General features: G+C 46.9%; 1 protein-coding gene across 10 annotated transcripts in view; it reads right to left on the bottom strand.

Annotated features, from left to right (window-relative positions):
* Positions 1-20649, bottom strand: part of MYT1L (myelin transcription factor 1 like) — a 301904-nt gene that overhangs the window by 167438 nt on the left and 113817 nt on the right. For 9 of the 10 annotated variants that reach the window (XM_059660630.1, XM_059660629.1, XM_059660636.1 and 6 more), the window contains one exon: positions 18249-18367. The exons of the other annotated variant lie outside the window; for it this stretch is intronic. The gene's annotated coding sequence lies outside the window, so the exon portion shown is untranslated. The remainder of the gene's footprint in view (positions 1-18248; positions 18368-20649) is intronic. 10 annotated transcript variants of the gene reach the window in all.

Genomic DNA, 20649 nt, shown 5'->3' with positions numbered 1-20649 from the left:
GAAGATGATATAGAAAAGAAGGGGAGAAACCTTTGCCTCCCAATTAACTATTGCCAGAAAGGCAGATCTAAAATGGTGGTTTGGGGAAGACTTAAAAAAACACAAAAAACTTAGCCCTGGCCAGGTGGTTCAGTTGGTTGGAGCATCGTCCCTACACCAAAAGTTTGGGGGTTTGATTCCTGGTCAGGTCACATACCTAGGTTTTGGGTTTAATCCCTGAATGGGCCACATACAGGAGGCAACTGATCGATGTTTCTCTCTCACATGGATGTTTCTCTCTCTCTCTCTCTCTCTCTCTCTCTCTCTCTCTCTCTCTCTCTCTCCAAACAAAAAAACCTTAAGTAAATATATAGATATTTTTATTATATGTGCAATAGGATAACATATAAATATTTAGATATTAGGTAATATTTAATATATATTCATTAGTATATAATCTATAATCTGTATTTATGCGACTTAGGAGTGTTTAAATGAGGCTGAGAATGCCCTCCAAGAATTTTACATAACAGTCATTTCAGAACCTGAAGTGCTGTCCAGACGCTGTCCACACTCTACTTGGAAAAGAAGGAAACCTGAGTGCTACGCCCAGTCCCACCACCGAGGAGGATAATCTGCTGTAAGTATGAGCTGGTTTTCTTATGTCAACAGAAGTTCTTGGCACCATGGTGTCAGGACTGGTGATGCTTAATTTACATACAATCTCATAAAGCTGTACTACTAGCCAAGCACAGAGAGTAATATATTTTTTCAAATAATTTTTATAAAATATTATGCAATATGGCTTAGAGATTAGTGCCTCTTTCCCCCTAAACATCAAAGAAACAAGTGATGGATTTGCTGGCATCAGAGGGAACTAATGGAGGCTCACACAGACCATCCACACACGGCGGAGTCATGCGGGACAGCGGGAGGGACAGCAGCCACCGCATGGGCTCAGGGAGTGCACGCTGAGGAGGAGGGTCACCTGGTCTGTTATGCCCAGGGTTTCACCTGTTTCTCAGCCCACCACAGAGGCATGTCTGACCCCTGGGCTAACTGGGCAAGAAGACACATCTGTAAGTGCTGCGGGCTGTCCTCATGTTCAGGGCGAGCTTAGCCTGCCTGTCCAGGGCTATTGCTGGGATTCAGGAAGAATAAAGACAATGCCGGCATGCACAAGCGGACCGGCTGGTAAACATTTCCTACTGTTCCCACGCTCTCTTCATTTTCCGCCCTCGTTTGTCCTAGATGCCAACACCCGCTTAAACATGGACCACGTTAGACACATGATCACCTTTAATGGTTTCCTTTGGTGCTTCTGTGACAAAACTCTGGGCAGTGCCCAGTGTGACCCTGAAAGTCCTCCACAGCCACCAGCACTAAAATGTCCAATTCTAAGTCAATCTGCTCATTGGGCAGAAAGGAAAGGGTCTGGAGTATTTGCTGCTCCCCATCGGAAACCCTTTCAGCCTAGTGATGGCTTCAAGATGGCATTGCTCAGCAGTAAGGCTCAGTGACAACTGGGTACTGCAGCTATTAGCATTCAAAAGCCATCGGAAGCTGCAGCTGAACTCCAGCTGCGAGCACGCTTGAAAAGATCCAGTGCCTTGGAAGCTCAGACAGAGGGCTTTTGGAGCTGAGCCTTCCATGACCAAGTCGTGCTCCAGTGTAAATCCTCCTTCCGCTGCTAATGAGTAACACAATCAGACAGCATTTCAGCCCAGGCGCTCAGTCTGCACAGTGTCAGAGCTCAACAAACGCTGGAAGCCTCAGGGTGCACTCCTGAATGGGGCAGGCGGCACCTGCGCAGGGAGGGGCTCCCAGCCCCTGGAGGGCTTCAGAGGATGCCATTGCCACCAGGGGCCACTTCAGCCCTGGCCCAGGCTGGGCTTGTCCTTGGGGCGTTGGAAAGGTGAGTGAGTCAGGCACAATTCCTTTCCAGCAGAAGCCACTTATTCTGCCATCAACATTTTAGCTTGTGGCATGAAGTGACTCCACAGGGACCTGGGTTCTCCACATCCCAGAGAATTAGGGGCATGCAGTCAGAGGTCGACAGCGTGCCGACAGCCTGCCAGCCTCTATGAGAGCTGAGATGGCAGCACAGGCCCAGCGAGCAGATGCCATGTCCCAGACAAGGACAGCTGGGCACGTGGCAGGTAGCTCCGTCCACCTGGGAGGCCCTGCGCCAGAAGCAGTTCACTGTCACTGAAAGACACAGGCCCATCTGGTGCCATGTCTCCTGCCTCCTAGAAGGAGTTCCAGTTTTGAATTTTAACACACTTTGCCTTCCCCCCTCAAGGAAAAACTCCAGACACCGCAAGCTTTAAATGCCAGCTGAGTGTGTAGTTTTGAGAGCCAGATAGAGAATTCTGTTAGAAGTGATTGAAGAGAGGCCGCCGGAGTGGGGAGCCCTCCAATTTAAAAGGATGCAGGATTGCACCTCTCTCCTCCTGCGGGGGCTCGCGATCCCACTCTGCCTGGTGCCTGAATAAATTACCTGGAATGTGGAGGAGCGGGCAGAATGCTTAATGCTGACTGCCTCACCAAAGGCACAGAGACAGGGCTTGAGCACAAGAGGTGTTTCCCTCAGTTCCCAGACGAAGCCACAGAGAGAAGCCCAGCACCAGGGGCACCGGGTTCGAGAGCAGTCACCTGCTTTCCCTGCTGTGCTCTGCGAACCAAAGAGAATGTTCTAGAGTCAAATATGGTGACAATACCAAAGTAACCATGGGAAGCAGGTTTTCACTGCATGACTTCTGAACCCTGTGATAAGCAGGTGGCCCGCCAGCAGGGGACTATTGTCTGTGGTGTGCCCAGGCCACGTCCTGTGATATGTGTTTTGAGTGGCATAGATGTCGCTCAAGCAGTAACAGACTGTGTCTCCGTTCTTAGGTCAGGCTGACAGGGGAGGCCTATCTCCTCCTTGGTCCAGTGAGTTCCATCTGATGGGACAGCCTCACTCCCATCAGGAATGTGATCTATTCTGGAGGCTGTGATAACCAAGGGGGACAAAGTCTCACGGTTCATCTCCTTAGTTTTGCTCTAAGCATGCTCCCCCCTCCCTACCACCTCTTGCACTTTCTCCCTTCTTTTGTTTAATTCTACTCTGAACAGAGCAAATTTAGTAACACTGAAAATCACATACAATTACCCTAGAGAGGCTGGTCGGGTCTAAGGGAACTTCAGGGTCTTCACCGAACCGGAGAGCAGAGAGTGATGGCAGACCTCAGCCCCTGGGGGAGGACGGGGCCCAGATGGACTGCACTGCGCTCAGCTCCCTAAGACCACCATGACCCGGAGGCGCAGTCAGGAGAGCGGAGGACGCCGCGGCATGTTAGTGCAGCTGAGGCTCAGCCCTGGGTCTGGACCCCCGACTCCGCAGAGCTGCTCACAGTTGGTTTACCAGCTCCCTCTCCCTCAGGCTGCGCTGTCAGATCTGAGGGAGAGGGGTTGGAACTGCCTCTCACTCAAGGGCATGCTGTCAGTCCCCAGCCCGTTCCTCAGCAGCTGCTTCACTCCCTGCGGCAGCAGTCCCAGGGCAGGTGCCATCACCCCACTGACAGAGAGGAAGCGAGCCTCTGACGGTGCCACTGCCCGTGGCAGGCCCAGGTGCTGTCCCCAACCAGGCCGAGATCTGGGCCCAAATCCTGCTGCAGGCCCCAGACCCCAGACCTGAAACTCAACCTGCACGTGTTCCCTCTCCAAGTTCACTGCTTGGGTTCATGTCACCATCTCCCATCTAGGCCCTCACCTCCCGTCCTCACTGCCTGTCCACTGCCTTAAAAAAAATTTTTTTTTATTGATTTCCGACAGGAAGGGAGAGGGAGAGATAGAAACATCAATGATGAGAGAGAATCATTGATGGGCTGCCTCCTGCACGCTGCACAGTGGGGATTGAGCCTGCAACCCGGGCCTGTGTCCTGACTGGGAATCAAACCATGATCTCCTGGTTCATAGGTCAACGCCCAACCACTGAGCCACGCCGGCCTATCCACTGCCTTTAACTCCACTGCCTTTAACTCAACCTCTGTATCATCAAAGTTAGATAATCACCTGCGTTCACTCCCAGCTACCTGCCTAAAATGTGCTTGCTTCCTTGCCTCGTCCTCTGGGCTATGGACACTGCCTGCCATCAGCCACTCCCCTTCGAGGTCAGAGCCCTGCAGAGCTTCTCCCCAGGGAAGGCAGAGGGACAGGAGGGGGAGGGGGGCAGGGAGCCTCTGGTGCCCCCTGGGGAAGAGGCCTCTGAAAAGCAGCTGAGAGGAGCCAACACCCTAAGGGCTCTTGGAGGGCTGCTTTCCTCAGGACTAGGCTGTGCCTCCAAAACAGAAAACATTCAGGGAGCAGACGAGATGACTCCACAGGTGGGGACAAATCATGTTTCATCTTAGCTTTGTGACATATTTTAAAACGAAGCAAAGACAGTCATTCTGAAGATTAGTAAAAATTAAACTCAGATTTTAACTGTCCAACCACTGCAGGTTGCTAGGTGATTTAGAAAGAAACAAGCAAGCACTTCACTGGCAGTGTGGACTGAGCAGAATGTGCAGCTACCTCCTTCTCTATCCGGGTTATGTGGTCTATCTGCCAACAGACTAGGCCAGGGGTGGGCAAACTTTCTGACTCGAGGGCCACAATGGGTTCTTAAACTGGACCGGAGGCCGGAACAAAAGCATGGATGGAGTGTCTGTGTGAACTAATATAAATTCAAAGTAAACATCAGTACGTAAAAGGGTACGGTCTTTTTTTTTTTAGTTTTATTCATTTCAAACTGGCCGGATCTGGCCGCGGGCCGTAGTTTGCCCACGGCTGGACTAGGCTCACCAACGCTGATACAACTGCATTTTTCTTAGAAATCGCATCATAGTTCATGACGATGCTGATTTTTTTTGAGCACTAACCTAGTAACATCAAGATATCCGTTCCTTCTAGCACCTTGAATTCCTTACATCATCCTAATGACTTAACACTTCCAATCTTATTTGTTTTTAAAGATGCAAAATAGACAACCAGGCTTCTGATGTGCAGTTCCCAAATTAACTCCACTTCCTCCAGTGCCCCCAGGGGAGGGAGGAGGAGGAGAAAGGAAGGCGGGATGGGGACAGGTGCAGGGAGAGGAGCACGGGGAGATAATTAGAGCAATGTTAAGCCTGGCTCTAAGAACTAATGTCTCAGGATGATAAAGTTTATGAGGAAAGAAAATGCTAATAGTTGGTCCCCTTTCTCCACGGTTTCACTGTCCATGGTTTCAGTTAACTGTAGTCAACTGTGGCCGGAAAATATTAAATGGAAAATTCCAGAAATGAAAAAAATCATAAAATTTAAGTTGCATGCAGTCCTGAGTAGCCTGATGAAATCACGCACCACCCACTCCATCCCGCCTGGGGCGTGAACCTCCCCTCTGCAGGTTAGGCACCTGGTACCCCAGTCAGCAGATCAGCCGTTGCTGTGTGGCAGGGCCTGTGTGCACGTCATCTTACTCTATCCGTAAGCACAAGACAGTGTGGCTGGCAGTTCCAATGTCCTCAAGAGAAGCCGGGCAGTGCTTCTTTTCAGGGAAAGATGAAGTCCTCCCCTTAATGAGGAAGAGACTCGGAAGCTGAGGCTGCTGAGATCTACAGTGAGAAAGAACCTTCTCTCCGTGAAACTGTAAAGGACCAAGGAAAAAAGGAATTCGTGCTAGTTTGCTGTTGCACCTTCAACTGCAAAAGTATTAGCCACAGTGTGTGACAGGTGCTTAGTTACATGAAAAAGGCATTGAATTTGTGGTGGGAGACAGAACGGGACCCCTGGCTGAGACAGTGACCCGATTCACAAGACTTCATTACAGTGAACTGTTATCGTTGTTCTATTTATGACTGTTGTTCAGTTCTGACTGTGCCTAATTTACATATTAAACTGCATCACAGGTATGTATGTACAGGAAAAAGTACAGCATATATGGGGCTCGATACAATCACGGTTTCAGGCATCCCAAAGGGTCTTGGAAGGTGCCCTTGAGGATACACCTTTACAACTGAAAGTAAAAACCTCTACCCTGACCAAGACGACTCAGTAGAAATTATTCTTTGAATATATTCAAAGGAAGAAATTATAACTTAACCAGCTTTAATGTTTTTCAGTGCCTAAACCACTTGTGGCTTAAAGAAAAAAATTAATATTTTTTCCTGTAGAGCCATAAACCAAAGTGAGAGCTGACCACTGCTTTGACCAATACTGCCCAACGTAGGACAGGAGGAGGAAATGAAGATGTCCAGGCAGCCGTGTGCACACAGTTTACATCTGCTCACACGAGGGAACCGCCAGGGAGGAAGTCCCCACCTCACAGTCCACACGACTGGGTTCTGCATCAGTGCTCGGTGCCATCCCGACTATATGGCACGCACTATGGACCTCAGGGCAAAAGCTGAAAATAGGATTTGCTCTCCGCCCTAACGAAGCCTTTTAATCTAGTACTGAAAAGAAGTAAAACAACAACAACAACAACAAACCACTGTAGGGATCCTGTAAGTGCTGGCAAAGTTAAGATGATTACAAAATCAGTCTGTGGGAGCAGAGGTGGGGCCTGGAGGAGGTGACTGATGATTAAATGGCGAGTAGGGCCTGGCTGGTATGGCTCAGTTGGCTGGATGTTGTCCCATGCACCAAAAGGTTGCTGGTTTGACTCCCGGTCAGGGCACATGCCCAGGTTGCAGGCTTGATCCCCAGTAGGGGGCATGGAGGAGACAGCCAATCGGTGTTTCGCTCTCACATGGATGTTTCACTCGCGCTCTCTCTCTCTCTCTCTCTCTCCCCCCTTGTCCTTCCTCTCTCTAAAAAATTATCAATAAATAATCTTTAAAAATGATAAGTAGGAATAAAGATTAAAGAGAGAATGCCATTCCAGGCAGAAGTCAGAAAGCAAATGCAAAGTCATGACAGGCAACATCAGATGTTTGGAGGGATCCCCAGGCAGCTCAACCCCGACAGGTGAGGCACATGGTGGGAAGTGGCAGCTGGAGAGGGATGGGGCCAGATGGTCATAACCCTCAGACCACATTAAAGAATTCAGTCCCACAGGCGATGTGAAGGCTCTGGGGGACTTTAAACAGGGAGTGACAGTGGGTAAATTCAGGTTTTACACAGACTTTTGTAAAAATTGGGTGGGGGATAGGTTTGAGGAACACAAACATCGAACCAAGGAGCACGGGTTAGGAGACCTTGGAATGCTCCAGATGAGAGACCATGAGATCTACTCAGGGTGTGAAGGGGAGGGTTGGGGGTGTTTGGAACTGAATCAGAAGGCACGGCACGGTAAACGCTGGAGGGGACACTGCAGGCTCCTGCCACTGGAAGACGCTGGCATCCTAGCCAAGTGAAGGCAGAGGAAGCGCCGTCCGAGGAAAGGTGACGACAGGCACTGGGGGAGAGGGTCTGAGCAGCACAAAGTCAGGACGGTCTTGGGTCTGCAAGCTGGGTGCACACGGGTGGTACTTCCAACGGGGACAGTGGAGAGATTAAGGAGCGTGCACAGAGCTGGGCGCAGCAGCTTGAGGCTGGGATGCCCAACTTGTAAGAAGAGAAACAGGGAGAAGCTGAGGGTGTGATGGAAAGGGAGCAGGTGGGAAATCTCTTTAAAGAGTGGGCAACTGTGTCAGATGCAGTGTGGAGGCCCATCAAGATAAATTTTTAAAATGTCAACTGGATTTGGAGACCAGAACGGCACTAGAGACAGGAGTGGTTCAGCTGAAGTTGGCCTGGTGAGTACAGCGGTGTGTGGAATACCAACTGTGGCGTGAGGGCAGGAAGACGGCTCTAAACAGGCTGTGATAGGCCAGGTGGAGAATGGGTGGGTGGAGGGGACAGCGCAGATGAGCTGGGGCTAGCACATTCAGAAACGGTGGGAAACGGTGGACCAATGTTGGTGAGAGAAGAGGGAGGGAGGGCGAGGCAGTAGAGAGAAGATGTGAGGTTGGAGCACGGCCTGGAAGGGTCCAGAATGCTGGCTGACAGCCCAAGTCCTACTTGTTCAAGGGGCTCCGTGGGGCACCAGAAGTTAGACACCCAGGTGGGACTGTGCTCCCCTTCCACGTGTGTGCTGTGCTGGGAGGGCCCCACGTGATCTGACTGTCGAGAAAGAAGGATCCCTTCCTAACGGGTAGGTCTCTTGGCCTTGCACCTGTGGAGTGAGCCACTCTGCCTAAATAATATTTACGTTAATTAAGATTTATTAACTCCATCGCTAGGAAACTTAAAAATAATCTGTGTTGGCACTTGAAATTAATGAGACATTGACTAATTACCTAATGAGTAGTTGATAAATCTTAACTTTGGACAACCTTCTCCAAAGAGTAGTGAGTGGGGTTTTATAGCTGGTGAACGAAAAAGCGGTCCTCTGCACTGCAATCCCCAAATGCCTGGACACCCAGGAAGGTCACTTCGCTCCTGGGACTGCACCCTGGTCCTGATGGTGCTTCTGGGCCCCGTCCCTTCCCACTCTTCTCTCCAATGGCCTCTCCTCACAGAGACCACGTTCACGTTCCAGGTGGACTGGCAGGTGCCAAGCTCACTTCTCTTACATCACGCCTGTCCTGCACGCCAGCGCAGTGAGCAAACACGCAGCTCACACCATGCCCGTGGCCAGGAGGGCTGAGTGTTATCAGTGAACGAATCTTACATACACCTTGGCGTGTGCCAGCAGATTTTTAAAAAACTCCTAAAACCCTGCCATTGTTCCCTGGAACAAAGTCTGCCAGGGGAGGTTTGGCAGATTCACAGCGGTGTGCTGGCACAAAGCCGCCTCAGTAATGTGCAGCTCCAGGCTGCCATGCCTGGGCTGCTCCCCACCAAGCCTGCGGGCACCCATCGGAAACGTGCCCCTGCGTGTGCTCTGCGTCACACTCGCCCGTCCAAGCGCAGCAGCCTCCACTGGGCTCCGCACTGTCCTGACTCGCGCTGGGAACTGTTTAAGCACACGAGCCCTTTATCAGTTGTGGCTCTGCTTCCCGTCCCCACCTCCTGTCCACACACACATGCACACACGCCCCTGACACAGATGTGAAGGCACTGACACTGACATGGGGGGACAGGCCAGTGGTGGCACTGACGCACGACACTGCATCTCTCGGGGCCTCTCTGAAAGGACTTCTTCCTCCTCCTCCTCTTCCTCTATGAGTGACAACTGGCTTTCAGGAACGGCCAGCGCAGGGACAGTGCACAGCGCCTGAGACATCCGCCCCCGAAGCCAGGCAAAGCCAGGCGCTCTGCCCAGGGCAGGGCTGGGGGAAGCGGGAGGGCTGTCAGCATGGTGACCGTGGGTCTGTTTTCCAGCCTGAACTGAGCACACAGAAAGGACGGTAACTAGGGTCTGAAGTGAGTCCTCGCTCTGCTTCCTCACGCCCCTCCCCTCTCGGGAAGAAGGCGACCAGACCCCGTTCACGAGTGTGGATGCTGATGATGCACAGGTGGCATCACATCTCATCGGAAGGTTTTCACCTGGCGGCTTTGGACACACCCGTCAGCTATCCTCACACAGGTGTGGTGTGAGCCCTGCGCCAGGCTCCCCTCACTAGACCACAGACGTGCAGGGGCCTCGAGGATGGCCCATCAGGCCAGCATGCACTTGGGCATGCCTGTGCCAGGACCACCACAGGCTGGCAGCTAAGGAGCCTCCGCAGGACGCTGAGTGGTGCACGTGTCCCCTGCACAGCGCGTCTCTTACAAGAATGAAACACCATGAGCAACTCCTACACTAAAGCCCGCAGCCTGCAGCCAGTTAGCAATCAGATGACCCTCAGAGACCCATCCTGGTGCTACGGCCTTCACTGCCCACACGTACATGGAGTAGCTGACGAAGAAACTATTTTTCTTCATTCTCCCCTGACCCTCATAAACATGCAGGAAGCTGCAGAACTCAGAAGTCTGAAGTGCTCAGGCACCGGAACTCGGTCTGGACTAGACCACCCACATAGGGCTGCCACTTGACCGCTGTGTGACCGTGGGGAGAGGCAGCCACCCCTCTGTCAGCCTCGGATTCCTCTCTGCAGATGGAAGCCATCTCAGCAGCAGCCTCTTGGGGTCGTGAAGGTTCGAGTGAGGTGACACATGCCAACCACACAGCACACACTGTCGTTAGTGCTCAATAAGGTGGCTGTTATTTCATCATCATCATCAGGGTGTGCGTAGTCTTTTTTATCACCTCGGGAGAGATCACATTTTTGCAGTAATAAATACCTTTTCATGTCTTAGAATTTATAATCCTCATCAAAAGAGAAAGGATGTGATTATTTGGGTAAAGGGTAAAGACAAGAGGCATTTATCTTGCTTTCTTAGGCAAAAATATTTTTGGTTGATAAAGGAACATTTTCTATATAAAAGTATTCTAGCTAATAAATGAAGAAATGATAGAATATAATTTTGCAAATCAGGAGAAATACTGAATTTAGAAAATAAGCTCACTGACTGCTAACATTAGGTGAAAAGGTTGCTGGGTGACTTTCTAACAGTTGCTCAGGCTGACAACCTGAACACGGGTACCAGCCGTCAACTGTACCACAGAGAAAGGGAGCCAATCCCACCAACATGCTCCCTTCTCATTGTGACGCGACAGGACGACACCCACAAAACCACAGCTCTTCTGACCAGGTCTCTGAGGAAACCCCAGTTTGCAGGAAGGACAGGAGTCACAGGAGCACATTCAATGACAGCACAGGAATGAAATCCGCAGGACAAATGACCCAGCTTTACGACAGGTTATGAGGCAGAGAAGGAAGAAAAACTGCGTAGGTCAAAGAGGGATCGCATGTCAGTAAGACGCCATGTGGGCCTCACTTAGATTCTGATTCAAACAAATTAACTATAAAAATAAATTTGTGAGACAAACTGGGACCTTTGAATCCTGTCTGGATAATTCAGACTTTTTTGAAGGAGTCTGACCCATACTGAAGTATTTCTAGACGAGATTATACACTAACTTGGATTTGCTGCAAAGTGAGCCATGTTTGGTGGAGGCAGAATGAGTGGGATACAGAGGAAAGAAGTTTTGCCATTCGTGAGGCTCAGAGAGGTAAAAATCAGGCTCATTGACACTTGTGCGTGTGTTGAATGTTCCATAATAAAATGGTAAAAAGCCCCCCACCCCAAATTAAGAGAAGGCTGAGTAACCATATTTGCCAGGTCAAGTGATGAAATGTTAAGACATGAAAGAATCCGGCTCATTGGACCTGTGGGAAAATGCAGGGCTGAGGTGGAAAGCCAGCATCAGAGCTTGAGATGGAACTCACGGACTTGGTGAACTGGCTGTGATTTAGGGCAGTAGCTCTTCATTACTGTGCATAAGAATGTGTGGGGTTATTTGTTTAAAATGTTCATAGCTAGGTCGTGTTCCTAGAAATCGTGATGTAACTAGTGTGTTGAATGGAAATCACGAATCTATACAAAAAAAGCGCCTAGGTCAGTGGTCGGCAAACTGCGTCTCACAAGCCACATGCGGCTCTTCGGCCCCTTGAGTGTGGCCACGAAGTTTCAATCGCACTGTATGTGCGCGCCCGCACGTGGTATTTTGTGGAAGAGCCACACTCAAGGGGCCGCAGTTTGCCGACCACTGACCTGGGTGATTCTAATGTAGGTGGTCCTGGAACCACTCTTTGAAAAATAGTAATTCAGGGTCAGTGTCCATGTGTATAGTTTCAGAAGTAGGTACACACACAGGTGGTTTACCCAGCAAGGACTCAGATTAACCAAGTCCCAAGGTCACAGGCCAGTTTCTAAGGGAAGAACCAATCTGCACGTGTCTGAGGGTAGCAGCCTCAGGTTGGAAGCTCCCTGTCCCTGCTGTAGGCAGCCCGGCTGCAGGGATCAGGCTGTTGGTAAGACTTTCGGGGACAGACTCCATCCAGGACGGGGAATCTTGGCAGGACAGGAGATGCTGATTAGGTCCCAGTAGCTCGTACGGACTTCTCCCAGCTTCCCTCGAGGCAGGACTGCGATCCGGCATTTGGCTTCCAACTAATGACCTTTTAGCTCATCCCCAAACATCCTGTGTAATTCTCAAGGCCCCCACTTTCTGGAACACCACCAATTCCAGACGGCCAAGCCACAGAACGAAGGGGCTGCCCAACCCACATCGGGCTGTGATATGAGCAAGAAGTACGTTTTTATCACTATGCTTTCTGAGCTTATGTCCAAGTTCACTTGTGAACTAGTCTAGTCTGTCCTGACTAATTCAGATGATAATAAATTTTACAGACACTGGACGCATTACATCACTCTCCAGTGACTTTGCATATTTCTACTTAGATAGGTGCTTGGGGAACTTGATTTGCCACCTTTCCAAGTTCTGGGAGTGGGGACCTCATTACACCTCACAATTGCTAAGAATGCCAACTGTTCCCCTGTCTGCTCAAGGTACACTTATTTGTATTAGTTGCATATTTCTGACAAAGAGTGTAAAGATTTATAACTGAAATGGAATTTATACCCTGTGCTTGTAGTAGTGAAAAGTAATAATCGAAAACAACACAAACAAGCCAGGTGACTCTCACCCGTTTGGCTGAACCTGCCAGGGGCTCACAGAAGGGACGCGCGCGGAAAGAAGAGAATGTGACAGGCATGCATTCCCGAGGTGTAAGAGCGGCGGTTGCCTGTCTCCTTCACTGAGAGACATAAATGCGCTCCATGGGGCTCTCATCCACGGACACTGAGGGCAGCAGACGGAGCCGTGGTGCCTCCCCGACAACACCTACGTTTCATAGAAATAGAACTTTCTTATGGAAATGACGGACGACATGACCGCAAGCTAGTCCTTCCTGAGGAATCTGGCAACTAGTGTTTCTCACAAAGATGTGACAATGCTGTTAGAGTGGTCAAGGCCATGCAGGGGAAGAGGTTCTGTTTGTTTTTCTGTTTCTTCAAGGAATTAGATCCATATTTTTTATCTTTCACAGTTCTCCCTTTTCTCACTTCTTCCTGTTGTGGTCTTGCTTTCTTGGCTCTTGCAGAGCACCCTCCCAGGCTCTCATTTCCTGCCCGTGTGGGCTGCCCTTTGTTCTAGTCTCATGCCTCACTCTAGGCCCCTGCTGGGTGCCTGCGGCCTGTACGCCACGGGCAAAGCACACCGTATCACAGACTCTCCTTCGTGGGTCCGAGCCCTGCCGAGCTCCCCAATATCGGACTCTGGTAACTGACGAGTCAATATTGGTTCCTCTTCTGTTTACTTTCCTGCGACAGAGACCTAGCGGAGTGTCTCACAGGCAGTAGCCATCAAGAAGTGTTGACCGACTAACAATCCCTTCGCTTTCTGTGAGAGAATGAATTAAAAGAAATGTGGTGTTCACAAAATTCTGACATTTTCCTTATGATTTCAGAGCATGTGGAGGAAACAGATAAGCTGTGGACTGATGATAGATGAAATTTCAGAAGAGCAAACACACTTTTCTCAGGAGAAAATTCTTGTATCTCGGCCTTTGCCAATGTATCTCCATGTACACAAATCACTCCTGAGTATCCTGTATAATAAGGCTTACTTTAATTAGGCACTAAACAAGTCAAGGCAATGTCACAGAGTGGAAAGGGCCTTGTCCTCAAAATTCATTTGCCGTTGTGCCATGAATAAATGCTGTCTCGGAAAGGTCTCTCCATGTGCAGGGCCTGCTCTTCCTCAAGGGGCAGAAGGGGGGTCACTGCTGGTCAGGGGATGCTCATAACGGAGCTCTGACGAATGGGATCGTCTCTGCTGGGGCCCTGGGAGCGGGGCTCAGGAAATTCCCCTGAAAGGCAGTTTACCTTCACTGCAACGGTAAAGGAGTTCTTGAATTCCGCTCTATCTGTGACCTCATTAAATGAATGTGAAGAAATATGTTTAAAAAAACAGATGTGGTAAGGCTACCTTGTGCCTTCATGGGCCATATTATACACACTGCAAGTATGGGTGGGGCACATGAATCACTCACATGCACGCACACACACTACACAGATACACATAACTACACACATGATCTCTCTCCCTCTCTCACACACACACTCACACACTTTCCCTATCTCTCACACACTTTTTTCTGAACATTTGGAGATATCTTAACACACTGCGGACCAGTAGTTTTATTCCCAGCTTTACCCAGTGGCCAGCTAAGTTTCTATTGAACGAGGACAAAAAACGTTTTACATAAATGTTAAAGGCACGCTTTAAAATTAAATATCATTGCATTTTGAAGTTATTACATGTTCTTACGAGCTAATATCTTTTTAAAGTATGATACTTTGTACAACACTGTGTAATATGAAGCGAGAATTCTCGTGATCCGTCCGCAATGTTAAAGTTATTAAAAGGGGGTTGCAGATATCATGGTTACTCACACCTAAATCCTTCAACATTTATCTCCTAGGTGGGCACAAAACCAATTCTCCTACATAACCTGAGTGTAATTGTAACAAAAAGAAAGTTAATTGTTTCAATCATATCATAAAACATACAGTCCATATTCACATCTCCCCCCACTGTTCACAGTATGTTCTTTGTAGATCTTCTATAAAACGTAACTAAGATATAATATCACTTTTCCTTTATTATTCTAAAAATTATTTTATGGCTGAAGCTATTTTTTCCATATTTTTGTCATTTCATAGTTATTTCCTGAATGTTATTTTAGAAAACTCTTTTAATAATTTTGAAACTTTGGCTTCTAAACTATAACTCTATTATTGAATAATCCATGATATAGTTTATTATTTTACATTTTATAAAACAAATTTTAATTAGAGGATTTTAGAAGGAAGAGCTTGCATGAAATATGACAAGAGCAATGGGAAACACTAAAGCTGTTAACAGGTAATTGTGTCTGGTCCTCATGCGCTGTTCACTAGGGAGACTGGCAGGAGGTGCTCTCTCCTGTCTTTTATTCATTTCCTTCCCTCCTTCCCTCCCTCCTTCCTTCCTTCCTTCCTTCCTTCCTTCCTCCCTCCCTCCCTCCCTCCCTCCCTCCCTCCCTCCCTCCCTCCCTCCCCTAATTCCATCCTCCTTCCTTTTATATTTGCATGGTTCAAAAAGAATTTAAAAATGAATACAAACAATGAAAATCCCCCCTCAATCCTGCCTGTTTCTGTATAGTTACTATACATATAAACATTTCTATCAGCTTCTTGTCTATCCTAGAAATGTTATGCAAATACAGGCAAATATATGTGTGTTCATATTTCTGCTCCTCTTCTGCATCTTGCTTTTTTCTTTAACAAAATATCCTTGAAATCTTTCTACATCAGTTCACAGAGCGTGTCTTCGTTTCTTACACATCTGCATGGTAAGTGGAGGCACTTTGATTTGAATGGCAGAAAGCATAACACAGATGTAAATCAGATTACTTACGTATTAATCTTTTATGGCACAGTGAGTATATCTTGGTTCTTTATGAATAATAATGACAATAGCTATAATGTAAGAAGCCTGCCACTAAGCACTCTGTTATGTGTCTTATTTCATGCCTTCCTCATCAACGCTCAGCAGCAGAAAACGTCCTCCTATTGTGCAGACGGGAAAACTGAGGCTCTGGGAGGCGGGCTGTCGAGCTTCTTTCTACTCTCAAGGCTGTGCTGCTAAGGGCTCCACAGTGCCCCTCCTGGCCTCACTGGGACCTGCACACCACGCCTTATAGCCCCCATGCCACCTCCCCTTCACTGTCCCTCACAGCCCTGTCCCAGCTGAGCGCTGAGGCATGAAAAGACTAGGAAATTGTCTCTTCTTTCAATATGACAGGTTTCTTGGGTGCCGCCCCAACTTCAGCGCTATGACAAACCTGCTCTCTTTAGCTTTCTGATAGGCTCTGCGCACCTTCTGTCTCAGCTTCATCCTGACTACACAGCTCACACACCAGGAGCAACATGCCAGCGGACGATGACTTTAGACTCTATTGTGCGAGCGCACAAGAAATAAGATTTGCAAAGAGAGTAAGAGTTACATTCTGTTTTCCAAAAATGGCTGTGGTTACTCAGGAACTGTTCATTTAGATGTTTACACTCTTGGGACCTCGTACAGAGGACCAGTCCCTGGCTGCTGGGACAATGGGGGCGTGGACGGGCTGCTGCAGAGGCCACAGGCCCACAGAGCTGAGATCTACCACCTGCCCTTACAGAGGTGGCTCTCCCTGAGCCAGGCAGTAATGGTGACTCGCACGTTTTCACTGTGCAGAGGATCATGTGAAGATTATACTTTGTTTCCAGAAGCGCTGTTATGACACATGAGCATTCCCATTTTGGAATGCTAATCTGTTTCTTTAGATCCATCCTTTTATTTCCTCCATGGACTAATTTATGACATACAGCAAATAAATATTGATTATGCCTGAGGCCACACCCTAATCTTTAAAGAATGGAGAGAAAGTACTCAGAAATCAGAGCTATGGGAAAAACAAAAGTTATTAAAAGGTAATTGTGGGCCTGTCAAGTTCCTGCCACACCTAGAGTCTGCCACCTCCAGGGCCTGCTTGGGGTGTTCAAGAGACACACTGTGGTCCTGTGTGCACAGGCTGTGGTCAGGAGTGCCAAACAGGAGGAGATGAGTGCCGGCTGAGGCCTTAAGCCAGGGGTCCTCAAACTTTTTAAACAGGGGGCCAGTTCACTGTCCCTCAGACCGTTGGAGGGCCGGACTATAGTTCAAAAAAAAAAATATGAACAAATTCCTATGCACACTGCACATATCTTATTTTGAAGTAAAAAACCAAAACGGGAACAGATACAATATTTGTATTTGCATGTGGCCCGCGGGCTGTAGCTTGAGGACCCCTGCCTTAAGGTCTCTTCATTTCTCTCAACAACTTCAACTTGTCTGTCCACCTTGAAAACCAAATGTGATGCCTTAACTAGGAAGCCTATTCAAGGCCAAGATTATCCAGTATAAACATGAATTTTTCTTTGGAAATTAGCCTATTGTTTCATTTTGCTATTTTAATTCATGGTGAGATTTGTATTTGAATGCTTGATATGAAACCATGTTGGTAACCATTTAAATGTGAACATTTAACTCCATGCCAGAAACATCGATTCAACAAATCTGCATTTAGATATTGAATTTTTATAATATTCCATTACATTCTTTAACTTATGACTAAAAGTGAATGAGATTGTGGACAAAACAAGACAGCCTGTATATATGAAACATCTACGACTCAGAAACTTAACTGACGTTAAACTCAGGTATGAGTTTAACACCCAATGTGAACAGACTTTACTTTTTTAACTCCAGGGAAATGACAAACATAATGCCTTCTCCAAACCGAACCAATGAGTGCAGTGACTTTCTTCAGGGACAGTGACAGGGGCAGAGACAGAACACAGTAAGAACGACTGTGACCTATCACACCAGTTCATACAGCTCCTAAAGACTGCAGTGCCCGCGAGGCTGCAGCACATGGAACACGACCCTGTATCTGGTTACCATGTAGCAGCAAGTACTTCTATTATCAGATAGGCAAATGGGTGGTCAGCAGACGCGTAAATGACTGCCGCACAATGAACCTTGAAAGATGCCAGAGCTTCTAAAGTCAGTAGCACGCACACGCTCAGAAGCCGAGACTTTGCAGAGGGGGAGTTCAGTCACATTACAACTGTGTTGACCTTCAGCCTCTGAGATTCCCTATAAGTATCCTTACTGGGCAGCAATCATTTTTTTAAAATATTGATTTTAGTGAGGAAGGAAGTGGGAGAGAGATAGAAACATCAATGATGAGAGAGAATCATGGATCTGCTGCCTCCTGTACACCCCACACTGGGGATCAAGCCCGAAACCCGGGCATGTGCCCCAACCGGGAGTCAAACCATGACCTCCTAGTTCATAAGTGGACACTCAACCACTGGGCCATACCAACTGGGAACAGCAGCAATCATTTGACATGAGCCAATATGCACTCCAAAACATAATTAGCAAACTCTGCTAAAATTACTAACTCTGCTAACCAGCTACTTTTGCATTGATTCCACACAAAACAGCCCCATGTGAGACCCAGTGTCATTTTCCCCACTGCAATCCCAAGGATCCTCACAGTGCTAGGGATGCACAGCTTTCCTGCTCCACGGAGCATCGGTGGCAGGAACAATATATGCATCATCTAATTTAACTGCAAATGGCTCTTTTTAGTGAGAATCATCTGTTTGGAGAAGATGCACAACAGAACTCTTAACTGCCTCCCAGAAGCCAGGAAGTACCAGGAAGCTGAGAAGAAAGGCCTGACTCAGAGCAGCAAGTGGGGAGGCCCAGGGAGAGGACCCTTGCGCACAGTCCCCAGAGAGCTGGGGGCAGGTACCTGACTCCGATGCCTGGTGACGCTCTTTGACTCAGACTTGGCTGCCTCAGTGGGTCAGAGCTGGGAGTTCAGAGATGCCAAGGGATGTGATTTCACCAATCCTTCTTCCGGTTCATTTTCTAAGGGACAAAACAACATAATAACTACCTGAGGGAGGCGAGACTGACCAGAACTTCCTCCTCTGTGCTACTATACTTAAAATAAAGAGTTACATTTCAAGATAGTAACCACATTAAGAAATGTGTCAATGATTTCACTCAGAAATGCTGATGTGAAAGGCCATAATGGACAAGTAGACAATGCTTTTAAACATTTAGTTAATTTACTTTGAAATCCAAGATATTTAACAGTTTTAAATACATATCTAGGTTTGATGCTCAAGCTAAGAGCACTTAATATTTAGATGGACCCATTACCAGCCAATTTTAAAGATTATTGCCTTCTTTAACACTTTGATGCAGTTAAGAAAAAATTTAATGCCCTAACCGGTTTGGCTCAGTGGATAGAGCATCGGCCTGCGGACTCAAGGGTCCCGGGTTCGATTCCGGTCAAGGGCATGTACCTTGGTTGCGGGCACATCCCCAGTGGGGAGTGTGCAGGAGGCAGCTGATCGATGTTTCTCTCTCATCGATGTTTCTAACTCTCTATCCCTCTCCCTTCCTCTCTGTAAAAAATCAATAAAATATATTTTTTTAAAAAAAGAAAAAATTTAATGAGTGAGAAATATTTTAGGTGTGTCATTATTTCTTAGAAATAATGTTATTTCATTCATAACAGATTATAATCTGGAGATAAGAAGAGTGGCTCCAAATGCCAGCTCCATTTTATTTCAGTAGAACAATAACAAAAGACATTATCTTCATTAATGTAAATTAGAATTTATTTCTTGACTTTCTATCAAGGTTCTCTGCAATATTGTGTCAATGTTAGGAACTACTGACTGTTCTAATTGGAAAATAAAATATCCGGATTATTTCAAACTATACTGCCTTAGAGAGGATTTATTTATTTATTTATTTATTTATTTATTTATTTATTTATTTACAAAGGAAAGACAAACGGGGATATAAAAAGTGGAGCGAGGAGGAGGTGCCTCAGTTGTTGAAGCTATTGTTTCTGGTGCAAACCTCCGAACTCAGAGATGCTCATTAAACTGAGTCTATGGCAATCACAGCCTAAGTGTTAATGGGCAGCAGCGAAGTGTGTCAGGCAAATGAAGGACCCTGAGGGCTCCCCATGCTGTTCCTGATCAGCTCCATGCCCAGCGTTACCATAAATCCTCTAAAAGACACTGCCCCTCATTTCTTGCGTGGTAGCTCACCATGAAGATAATACTCAGGGTGCTTAGCAAGGGAGATTTGAAATAAGATGACACACAATTTCCTATGAAATACACAGACTGCCTATAAAATGCAACCATAACAAATTTTATTAATTTTCCTAATAAGGATTTACCAAAAAAAACACATACAGAACAGAATAATTCAGAAATATGCACATGAAGCTAGAAAGCTTTTAAAATTACCCTGAAAAAAATCAAAGTTGAAAAATAGAATGAGAGTTAATATGTTTGTTTTGTGTCAAAGTCTAGAATCATTAATTATTTTGTAACATTTAAAAATGCATTAAGTGACTGAGCAAAAAAGGCAAAAAAAAAAAAAAAAAGAGAGAAAGAACTCATGGACATGGACCACAGTGTGGTGACTGTGGGGGGAAAGGGAGTGGGTGGAGGTAGAAGAGGGTATAGGAGGGATAAATGGTGATGGAAAAAAATAAAATAAAGTATACAGATAAAAAAGAAATACCTCATTTAAAATTAAGTAAGTAGTATATTAACCCCTTGAGTGCCGGGAGCGCTATTGCGCTCCTCCTGCAGTGTCCAGTTCTAAGTCTGCTTTTATTAGTGATGATGACATTGCTAAATATGTCAATTCTTGCTGTGAAGATGACGATTTTGTGGAAGATATTGAATATGTAACTTCATTTACTTGCGATTCATACTTTTTTCCTAAACTGCTGTAAAATCAGCAAAAATTCCTTGGCAATTTTAGCATAGTTCCTAGGATATTGGTTGGCACTCAAAGGGTTAAAATAAATAAATATATATTAAACCTTTAATACAAATTGTGATTTGTAAACTTATTTACAACAAACACAGCCGTCTATACTTGAACACTTTTGAGGAGAACAGTGTGTTCTGTGGTCTTTTCCTGTCTACCAATACCCAAAACACACACATACATGCACACACACGTCCATATGCATGCACACACATGCACACAAAATGTATGCACACAATGTCAGCAAGAAATTCTTCTCGACACTAGCTGTACTCCTCTTTATACTATAATTTGCAAATTTAATTTATGCATGACAAAGGCAAATGCCCCAAACCTTCTCC

The sequence above is a fragment of the Myotis daubentonii genome, chromosome 12 (genome assembly GCF_963259705.1).
Source record: "Myotis daubentonii chromosome 12, mMyoDau2.1, whole genome shotgun sequence".
Classification (NCBI taxonomy): Eukaryota; Metazoa; Chordata; class Mammalia; order Chiroptera; family Vespertilionidae; genus Myotis; species Myotis daubentonii.
Note: the sequence above shows the minus strand (reverse complement) of the source record. Positions and strands in the feature narration are given on the sequence as shown.